We start from the raw sequence: 11,676 nt of genomic DNA, 5'->3' as shown, positions 1-11,676 counted from the left end.
AACAACTGCCACTGAAATTACATGCTCTAGGCACCTCTCTTGCCAGGGCCTAACTCTATCAAAATGAGAAAGAGGAAAGGAGCCCATGTCTCTTTGGCCCACTGTTGAGTTGGGGGAAGGTAATGGTGACTTCCAAGTGGTCACTGTACCTAGATAGCTTGGGACTCAGGGACTGGATCAGTAACAGAAATTCTAAGGAAACTGACTCTTGCAATCTTTTTCTTTCCACCTCACAGCTCTGCTTTCCTTGAAATTCTTCCTGGACACAGACTAATTGAAGGTAGACAGGGGATCACTTGGACCTGGGATAATACACACACAGAAAAAGCAAGAGCTGTTCGTAGTGGTGCAGGAGACAGCATGACCTGAAGCCAAAGGCTCTCCTACAGGAAGGAATGAAGTGATGGCTTCACTCTACAGCTCAGGAAGCAGCTCTGGAGTTAGGGCAAGAGAGCCACAAACAGCCCCAGGCCTATTTCCGGCAAACCCCAATGGAAAAAAAGAGCTTCCCCTCCACAGTAGTTGAAGCAACAGTGTTCATTAGCCCAGCTTCAGTTCCATGCCCATCACTGACCTAATCCCCGTGGCCAGGGGGCTGACCTGCTCTGACTGGCTAGATCTAGTCTTGGGCTGATCCCTGGGGACCCTAGACATTCAACCCCATTTGAAACTATGTATACTTAGGGAAAGAGATATGAATTCTCTGGAGAATCTGGGTGCTCTGAGAGGAGGAATGGATGCTGGGCAGGCAAACTCAAGAGTTGAGTGGCAGCACCCACTAAAACGGTGGCTGCACCAGGCCTTCTCTGGGGACACAAGGCACCTGCTGCCCAAATGTGCATAATGTGTGATCCTCCTCTGGAAGCTTTCCTCAGGGACGAAATGCTTCTTACTCACCTTTGGCCACCTAACACTCTCCCCTAAGGGACTGGCCAGTGACTTACATTACAGTTTCTCAGTAAGAATTTGCTGACGTTATGAAAGAATGAATGAGGAACCGTGCTAGGGCTGGGCCCCAAACTTTTATTAACTGTGAGGTTAAAAGCTATCGAGGGTCAGGGGCACCACAAAGGGGCAGAGGGAGTGAGTCAATTAACACCTGCCTTTTTATTTCCAAATCGAATTGTTGCATGAGGTTTAGAGATGATGTAACCACTCGGCAGTGTCGGGGTAGGATTTATGAGCCATGGCATGTGGAGCAATGGTTTGAATAGGCAGCTGGTGAGAGGCATTTACCCCGACTGCCCTCACTTGGAAGTCTCCCTAAAATAATGGCTGCAAGGTACTTTGGCACTTATAAACCCCTCCCCCTGTAGCCAGAGTGGATCTGAGTTGAGTCACTTTTTCCTGGGCTGGTTTAGAAGGGTGTCCGGTTCAGGCATGGCTTCATGCAGGAAAGGGAAGGGAGTGGGAATATTCAGGAGTAGAGGGAGGAACGGGTAGACAGAATAAGAGATGAACTCAGACTGGCTCCCAGGAATGCGGACCTGACCCCACTGGAGTCTTCTGAGGTTTGTTTGCATTTGAGTAGGGAATGGTATTAGCCAACCCAGAGTTAATTCCATTCACTGTCTCCTACCAGGATTAGCCTCTGCTGGGAGTCTCTGGGAATGGAGTTGGTATGGTTGGACTCACTGACCACTCCATGGCCTACTGTAGACAAGGAAAGAAGGCACACCTCCCCTCTAGCCCTTCCCACCAGTGTCTGGGACTGAATGATGGATTTTCGACTGGGTCATTAAGTGCTGATTAAAGTACTAGGGAAAAGAACAGGAGGGGGAAAAAAACCACAACATCGAATGTTGTACATACATACACACTCCCACCCCGGGCACCCCCCTTCCCTTTTCTCAAGCTGCCTCAAGTTTGTTCCAACCCTCCATTGGAAATGCTATAAAAGGCCAGGTTAATTAAGTCCTATATATTACCAGCACAAACACTTCCAACTTTATTCTGGCGGCTCAGTGAGTGAGGAGGAGGCCAGGCAAGGTCCAGGCAGCTCAGGGTAATAAAACAGAAGACTCAATTACCTTGTACATTTGCAGTTTTTATAAAATCATTTAAAGTTCTCCCAATGAAAAGCACAGTGGAGAGGGACTGGAATCCTGAAATCCAGCAAGAGCTTAGAGAACCAGGGATTTTAGAGCAGCTATAGTTAAGAAAATCATCTTGTCCATCCCCCTACTTCTGGGAAGGGAGGCCAAGGCAAATTATGGAGGAAGGAGAAAGGGAAAAGGACTCCCTAACCATACACTGAGTTCCCACTGAGTCTGGAATACTATGCTGGCACCTTACTTCACCTGTTCTGGTAGGTATTATCCCCATTTACAGATGAGAAGACTAAGCAGAATGAGTCTATGTTACCCAACCAAGAGAGACCCAAAATCCAGAGCCTGTTATACTCTGATTCTTGCCCCTCCCTTTAAGCTACCAGGCCTGTATCTGTACAACATAGCCCAATGTTAAGAGAACAGTCCCTGGAGTCCATTTGAACCCCTGGATTCAATCACTTCCTAGCTGTGTGCCTTTGGACAAATTATTTAACTTCTCTGAACCTTAGTAAGTAGTCTCCTCATCCTTGAAAACAATTTTAGTACCTTCCTCACAGCATTGAGGATTAAATGGGGGGAGGGGCAACTGGATGGCTCAGTTGGTTGAGCATCTGACTCTTGATTTCAGTCCAGGTCATGATCTCACGATTTGTAAGTTCAAGTCCTGCACTGGGCTCTGCACTGACAGTGTGAAGCCTGCTTGGGATTCTCTCATTCTCTCTCTCTCTCTCTCTCTCTCTCTCTCTCTCTCTCTCCCTCCCTCCCTCTCTCCCTCCCTCCCTCCCTCTCTCTCTTCCCCTCCTGCTCTCTCTCAAAATAAATAAATACACTTTTTAAAAAAGAGAATTAAATGGGACGGTGTGTAAAATGCTCAGCCCACAGCTGATACATACTGTACAGTATGATGCATACAGGTTATTATCGTGATTATTATGCAAGCTATCCTTCAACTTGTCATGACCAGCTCATTACATTAGCCAGGGTGACAGCAAGTGAGCCAGTTACACTAGCCACGCTCCTGTGCTAAAGGGACAGAGGAGCCCTCCCAGCTTCCTCCTCTACACCACAGAGAGCCAATTCACAAATAGATTACCCTACCTCTTAGTCTCATCAAAGGGCAGGAACCTCTTTCCTGCTGACAGATAAGTAAAAAAACAAATTGGGTGTTTTTTTTTCTTCAAAAAACAGAAACTGGGGCATCTGGGTGGCTCAGTTGGTTAAGCATCCAACTTCGGTTCAGGTCATGGTCTCGTGTTCAAGCCCCCTGTAGAGCTCTGTGCTGACAGCCCAAAACCTGGAGCCTGCTTCAAATTCCGTGTCTCTCTCTCTGCCCCTCCCCTGCGCATGCTCTCTCTCAAATATAAACATTAAAACAATTTTTTTTAAACAGAAACTGTTCAGTTGTTCAATATACCTGCTCTTTCAAGAATGGGAGTATAAAACTTCAATTTAATAGCTGCCTCCAGAGAAAGAAATTATTCTCTGAACACTAGACACAGTGACTCAGAGCAATGTTTCCCAGAAGGTTGGAGAGAATTTAAGCCCAAAGTTCCCTCATCTTGACCAAATGTCTCAGGGCCTCAGGGGGAGGACCTAAGTGAGGATGGAGCTAAAAATGTGTGCAGCTACCCCATCAGGGAGGCGGTGTGTGGCATGTGGAAGATACTTTAACCACTGTGTGTTGACTGAATGAAGGGTGTTGTGTTACTCTCAAGTCCTCTTGTGTGGAAAGCTTCCTCTGAGCTAGGCCCATGAGGCATGCTGTATTTTCCAAAAATGGCCACAGTAATATTTCCAGTCCCACCTGCTCTTCTAGAGCCTTAACACTCACCCATCCAGAAGGTGAGTCTACTTCTTCTCTCTTGAAGTTGGTAGGACTTTGTGGCTACCTCAACAAATGATATGTCACCAATGTGATACTGTACAAGTAGCAAAACTAAGTCATAAAAGGCAATGTGGCTTTCACCTGGCTCTCTCACACAGGAATCTAGCTACTATATTGTGAGGAAGCCAAAGCTATACAGAGAAGTCACATATAGATATTCTGGCCAAGAGTCCCAGCTAAGGTCACAGCCAAAAGCTAACAGCCAGCACCAGCAACCAGACATATGAGCAAAGGAGCCCCCAGCTACTGAGTCACCAGCAGCCTTCAGATTGTCCAGATGAGACCATACATTGGGAGCAGAGACAAGGCATCCATGCTGTACCCTATTCAAATTGCTGACTCCAAGAGTCTATAAGCATAATATATGGCTGTTTTATACCACTAAGTTTGGGATAATTTTTAACTTAGCAATAGACAAACAGAATAGCCAACCATGCCTTTCAATGCCAGGTTCAGTTCTGGGGCTGCTATGTAAGAGGGTCATTCACCAACTGAAGAAATTCCTGAGCATTATATAATCAGGATGGGAGGGACATGGAATTCTGACCTTAATGTTGACAGCTGGAGATGGAGTCTGGGTAGGGAGAGGGTTCAGTCATGATCTTCTTTTCCTTGACGAAGGAGCAGGCTTGTTCTGGGCAGCAGTGTGGCACAGCAGGACAGGAATAGACTTTGGAGTCAGATGACCCTAGGCTCCAGCTTTCCTTTCTCCCTTATCACTAACTCTGTGACTTGGAAAAGTCAGGCCACTTCTCTGAACCTCAGATGGGAATAATAATGTTTCTCTTGCATTATGTTTACGCACATTAAATAAGATCAATACAGGTGACTTGCTTAGCACAGAGACCCTCAATGTTCTCATAAAATTTCTTCTGGCTTCCCACTCAAAGCATCAAATAAATAGGAGGTATTTATGGAAAGGATGCTGCATGACATCTCTTCTGGGTTAAGGATGGGAAAGAGGATTCCAGCATAACTCCTTATCTCAGCAGAGTGCTGGAAATAGGCATAAGAAGGTGAACACAGATCAAATGTGTGGCTTTAATAGCAGCAAATGCCCAATAACTGCCAAAGGAAGAAGTGCAGTTGTAGCCTGGCATTTTCTCTGTAAGGAGATCTTCAATGAAGCATTCATATTCTTTAATAGTTATAAGATTACTTAGGCTTTCTATTCTTTTGTCAATTTTGATACCTTGTGTTTTTTCTAGGACTTTGTCCATTTTATCTAAATTTTCAAATTTATTGGCTTTGTTCAGCTTCCTTTTTAATCAATCATGAAGCACCTCCTTTTCTCAAACCCTCAAAATTAGGTTGTGGGGTCACTCCATGGACTCTTGTCTAGTGGTCATGGAGGTAATGGTTTTTGTTTTGTTTTGTTTTTTAATGTTTATTTATTATTGAGAGACAGAGACAGAGTGCAAGTGTGAGAGGGGCAAAGAGAGGAGACACAGAATCTGAAGCAGGCTCCAGGCTCTGAGCTGTCCGCACAGAGCCCAACGTAAGGCTTGAACCCACAGACCGCAAGATCGTGACCTGAGCCGAAGGTGGACTCTTAACCAACTGAGGTACCCACGCGCCCCATGGAGGTAATGTTTTTGCCATCACCCATACAACAACCTGTGGGGAGTCCCCAGGCACATTTTCCTGGACACGCCCCGCCCAGTGCAGAGTGGTGAAGGTACTCTGAGCGTTAGCAAATTAGAACTGCTACCTTTAACTCACCCAGAAAGTTCAAGGGAAAGCCAAATTCCTTCCCAGCCTAGGCTCCTAAAGACAGCTCAAATGTGCCCCTGGAGGATTGTGGTTGGGGTCCATTTAGCCATCTCCTCCACCCTGCCTCCAGTGCACCTTGCCTCCAGTGCACCCTGCACTTTCTTCTCTCCTCACTGATTTCCCAAGCTGAACAGGCTGTGTGACCTCACTTTGACAATAGTCAGGCATGTCCCACTCATCCGTGTTGCTAGTTTATGTCCCCATGGAGGACAAGCAACATCTAGCAGCTGGGACATGGAGACGCAGGGGGAAGCTTATAGGGTGATGAGGTGTTATCTGTTTATCCAGGTGACCTCAGGTGTGTTTATGCTAAGTGAGAAATGAACAGGCATGACCTCAGCGATGGTGAGAGGTGTGTTTGGGGTATACCCCACTGTTCACCTTTCCCAAGGGAGCCCCTTCCTTCTTGACAGTTTCAGAGAAACTATATAGGATAGTATCGGTGGCTGATGCTCCTAAGCCCTTACCTCCTGGGGAGTGCCCAGCTTGCAACTCCTTCCTTCCATCTCCCTCATCTGTTGGGTCCTTCCTGCTACCCAGAAGCCTCCACCCCAGAAAAGCAGCCATCCCTGAGCTCTGCCTCTTCCAAGGGCGGTTGCCCTGAGGGCCCTGGCAGCCTTGTCCCCCATCTGGCACCCAGCTGAGGACAGCAGAGGACATAAACAGCCGCCGGGCCTGTCTCAGGGTCAAAGGTCCCAGCAGACTGAGTCAGAAATTGGCTACTCAGCCAGCACTGGAAACTGGTGCTTTGAGGGATGAGTCACTACCCAGCTGGGCACTGAAGGGGTTAAAGGAACATGGCAGAAGATAGGAGAGCGGGGGCACGCTGCACTGCTGGAAAAAAGCTAGCCTTGTGCATGGATAATTAGAACTGAACATCAGTAAACAATGCCTTTTCCCCTCATTAAGGACAAATCTGTATGTATAATGTGCCTATTTTCTCTTTCATTAACTTATAAATGGCCACTACTTTAAAGCCATTTAACTAGCAGTTTTGACTTGCCCATCAGCTCTGGGTCTGACATGTTTTCACCTCTCCTGCACAGACAGAGGTGCCCACCTCAGCACCAGCTCCCATGAAGGGAGAGGCCCTGTGCGTGCTCCTCTGAGATGCCACAGACAGGCTCCTCTGGCACAGCCAGGGCACAGCCTCAAGTCAGTGGCCAGAACCGATTCTGAGTGCTCTTTTTGAGGAAGACATGGTCACAGCTAAAGCGGAGCTCTGGGCGCCCCACTTCTGCTCCTGACTGTTCACCGTTTGTTCTCTCCCAGAAACAAGTCAGTCAGGAAGCCCCGCTGCAGCCATGGCTTTTAAAGACACCCAGAAGACATCATGGAACCAGAGGTGGGGATTCACCAGTGAAAATTACTCTAACCAGCCACAACATAAAATCTTTAGAGAAGATATGTACTGACTCGATCAGAGGTGCAAAAGGAAAGAATCTAAAGGGAAAGGACAAGTTCAAATGTCCACCAAGCCTCTGAGAATCACCACAAGAAAAACTCACGGTAAAGACTTCAGATCGTTTTCAGATGAGGATCCACAAGCGACTCATTAATTTACACAGTCCTTCTGAGATTGTGAAGCAGATTACTTCTATCAGTATTGAGCTAGGAGTCAAGACTGAAGTCACCATTGCAGATGCTTAAGTCAAACTTTTTATTAAACTGATTATCAGTTGTTGTTGTTTAAAAAAAAAAATGATTTTGAGTATGGGCAGTAGAGACAGACCAGATCCTGGCACTTCCCCTCACTATGTGACCTTGGGAAAAGTACTTGGCCACTCTCTGCCTCAGTGACCTGGCCTATAAAATGGACATAGTAATCCCCACATCACATGATGGGCACCCAATAAATTACAGCCACTATTATTAATAATAAATTAATTGTAAAGAATAAATACACAATAATAAAACTCATGTAGCATTCTTGCCAAGAATGTTCAAACAATATTCAGTCATGAGGAAACAATCAGACAAATCCAAATTCAGAGACATTCTAGAAAACTTGCCTGTACTCTTCAAAAATGTCAGTCATGAAAGACTAAAAGATAGATATAGATAGATTGATTGATAGATAGATAAAGGAACTGTTCTAGATTAAAGAAAACTAAGGAGACATATAGCTAAATGCAAAATGTTTTCCAGGTTTAGATTATAGATTTAAAAACATATATCTATAAGGACCATTATTAGGACAATTAGGGAGATATGGATATCAGCTATATACTATATAATAGTAGTATAGTAATTTAAATTTCTTGAGTGTGATAATTACACTGTATAAATGTCCTAGTTTTTAAGAGACATGTGCTTAAATATTTAGGGATAAAGTGTCAAGATGTTTGAAAATAACTCTCAAATAGTTCTGAAAATCACACATGTAGATTCTGAGGACAAAAGGCAGAAAGACAAGAGAATATGAGGCAAAATGTTAACAATCAGTATATCTAGGTAAGTATACATGTGTTCCTATTCTATTTTTCCAATTTATTTTGTAGATTGGAAATTTCTCAAAATAAAAAAAAAATTTGAAAAGTGAAATCTTTTTTTAACGTCCTCTTTTAAAGTTTATTTATTTTTGAGAGAGAGAGAGAGATAGAATGCACACAGGGGAGGGGCAGAGAGACAGGCAGAGAGAGAATCCCAAGCAGGCTTCATGCTGTCAGCACAGAGGCTAATATGGGGCTTGAACTCACCAACTGGGAGATCATGACCTCAGCCAAAAGCAACAGTCAGACTTTTAACCAACTGAGCCACCCAGGTGCCCTGAAAAGTGCAACCTAATGGTTTTAAAAACTGCGATGCAGGGTAGCTACCTAGCTGACTGGGGAAGGAGGGAGTGACTGACTGGTTTCCAGACTTCTGGGATGCCCTATTTCTTGAACTGGGTATGTTCACTTTGAGAGGATCCATTGAGCTGGGCACTTATGATTGCTCTTCTTTTTGTGTATATGTTACTTGTCAATAGGTAAGTTTCTTTAGAATAATCATAATAATAAAGCACCCCACAACCTCATATCCTCTGACCTGGTCCTGTAAATGCAATGATGGGCCCCAGGCTGGAGGGAAGGCTGGAACCGGGTCACCCTTCCCTAATGGTGTGTCACATCTGAGAGGACAGGAAATGGGGCCTGCATTGATGACAGCCTGCCTCGCAGCCTGACACTGCGGGAGATAGCAGGCACCATCCAGAAGGTGTCCCAGCCTGCCCCTCTGAGCCATGCCCAACTTCTGCTACCATCCTTGCAGTGGGAGCTTAGCCTTGACTCCACCCTTCTCAGACCTCGGTATCCTCCTCCCCTGTCAGCCCTGTGGACCCAGATGGATGTGGGCTTGATGAGGCATCTCATCTTGTGAAAGAAGTAAGTCCAGGGGTCACATTTTCCTCTCTTTGCATTGTTCCCCCATGTGCTCGATCTGATATGCTTCACTACCTGGATGCCCACACATACTCACATCTCTGCATTTTGCAGATTAATTGCTCAAGTCTTCATCTGCCTGAATTAATAGGAATAAAAAAATGGCTAACACATAGAGCTTACTACAATGCCAGATCCTTTTCTAAGTACTTTATGTATATAACTCAATGCTTACAAAGCTGAGGCAGGTAATTTTTTTAGCCATTTTACAGATGGGGGAACTGAGGCATAGGGAAGTAAAGTAATTTGCCCAAGCAGGTCTGGCTACATATTTGCAGGGCCCAGTGCAAAATGAAAACACGGTGGCAGGGGGTGGGGAGGCTTATTCAAAATTATTAAGACTTTCAAGGCACTAAGCATTAAGTCAAGTGTGGGGCTTATTTAAGGCTCCTGTGAGACTGCACAGGTCAGCAGCACTTGAAACCAGACTTGTGCACAAGATAAACCAGCAAGAAGCAGAGTAGAAACTTGACCCCCAGCTGTCTGATGCCAGAGTCCATCCTCCTAACCACTATGCTACCCTACCTCTCTAGCTCAGAGTGTTCCTCCTCTCACCTTTTGGTAACTGTCCAAGAACTGGAGATCCTTAGTACATCAGCACCTGTCTCTAAAAGCCAGGCAGACAGAACTGAAGAGTCATAGCAGTCTGCTGCCACAAGGGGTCACTGTTGAAAACAGGTCCTGTACAGTTTTTGACACCATACCCACAACTCAGTGCTGCCCTTGCTCCTCCAACACGCACAGCACACATGGACATGCACAGCACACATGGGCCCCACACTTGGGCTCCAAGGTGCAATTCTTTTACTTCACACTCATATTTTCAGCCATTGTGTTCCCACAGCATGACCACTGCAGGCGTGTCTGGGTCAGAAGGGTTTCTGCCTGGCCACCTACTAGGTGGACACCAGCAGGCCCCCTAACAAACATCTAGGCTATGATATTAGCTTGATTCACCTCTTCACATACCCCATTTCCTCATGGTGAGTTTCCCCCGGAGGTCCTTTCTATCTTTTCCTGCTAAAGGATCTCAGAGGAGCCCAACTCAGGTCATCAGAAACTAATCTAGTAATCTGAAACCCAAAAGGGAAGGGTCAGTCAGAGTCTTTACTCGAGTCCTCCCAAGAGGCTATTTGGCCCATATACAAATACTCCCACCTTTGTACACCAAAACCTTCTTAGAATCACAGTATTCCTTGTTGCGCCCTTTTTCCAAAGCAATTTTTTTACATGTATTGATTCAAGTAATCGCTACACCCAACATGGGGCTCGAACTCATGACCCCAAGATCAAGAGCCACATGCTCTTCTGACTGAGCCAGTCAGGCACCCGTCCAAAGCAATATGTTTGCCTATTTACCTCAGAGTTCCTTAACTAGGAAAAAAGGCATTACTTATTTGCTAGAAAATCTAATTTTGCCTTACTAGGAACTCCGTTACACAAAGTTAACATGACTGATATATCAATGTCACACCCAGATACTTTCTTAATAACACAGGTGACTAAAAGGGGTTAGAGAATGAGGCTTTCAAGGATGAAGGACTGGAGGTGGGACGGAGCTAGTGACATTAGGTACTATAACCTCACTCATGCCCACTGGCTAGTGAGGCCCAGAAATGTCTGGATTCCTCCCGGTACCATGGGCATCTCTGCAATCAGGCCTCCACCCTCTGAGTTCCCCTGGTTAGAATGGTGTTCAGCTGCAAGTCTGCAAGTAACAATACCAACCAACAGTGGGCTAGAGCTTCATCATTCTCACCTGACAGGACTCCAGACGTTGGATGGTTACTGGCCTTGGTTTGCCAGCTCATAGCTGATATTATTACAGTTCTCTTGGTCTTTCCCTTGTGGAGGCTGATGGCTGCTGCGGCTCCAGCCTTTCAAGTCTGCATTCAAAGCAGAAAGGAGAAAGAGCAAGAAAGGACAGCATAAGCAGCATCCAATGGCTTTTATCAGGAAAGCAAAAGCCTTCCTAGAGCCCTAGAAGGTTTCAGCTTATGCCCTGTTAGTCTGAACTGTGTCATATGCCTTCCCTCCCTGCAAGGGAGTCTGGGGAAGTGAGCCTCTGGTCTGCAGCTCAGACATTATCTCCTCGAACAAAATTGGAATGTTGAAGCTTCCTCCTACAATCTTCCCAGGAGGTACTGGGCCCCAGGGTCCCTGCCCGACAACCCCAGGAACCCTCCCAGAGGAGCCCCTGCCTTCCTTCGGCCCTCTCAGTACCCCAGGCAAGAAGGGCCCACCCGGGATTCCCCCGAGCAGAAAGCCCAGCTGACTCTGCTTTGTACGAGGTGATTAATGGTGCTCTGGTGAGCTGGAAGGAGGTGGCTAATTAGCTGTGGACTGATTAAGGACAAGGCAGGCAAAGTTCCAGGCGTGATAAACATGAACTTTCCATCTTCCTCCCCGCTTCCCTCCCTCCCTCCATGTCCTGCCACCACCAGCAGAAGCCAGGCCTGTGGCAACCCTCGCAGTGTGCCTAGCCAAGACACCACCAGATATCATCCAGCCCACCGTCGACACTGCCGGCCACCAACCAGACCAC

General features: G+C 46.2%; 1 long non-coding RNA gene across 1 annotated transcript; it reads left to right on the top strand.

The window, feature by feature from the left end:
* The first annotated feature begins 5,470 nt into the window (after positions 1-5,470).
* LOC111557086 lies at positions 5,471-11,676 on the top strand. The gene is made up of 3 exons (XR_002736839.2): positions 5,471-5,522; positions 6,982-7,218; positions 11,579-11,676. It is a non-coding gene; the product is annotated as an uncharacterized LOC111557086 (long non-coding RNA).

Source organism: Felis catus, chromosome D2 (assembly GCF_018350175.1).
Source record: "Felis catus isolate Fca126 chromosome D2, F.catus_Fca126_mat1.0, whole genome shotgun sequence".
NCBI lineage: Eukaryota > Metazoa > Chordata > Mammalia > Carnivora > Felidae > Felis > Felis catus.
This window is presented reverse-complemented; position numbering and strand designations above follow the sequence as displayed.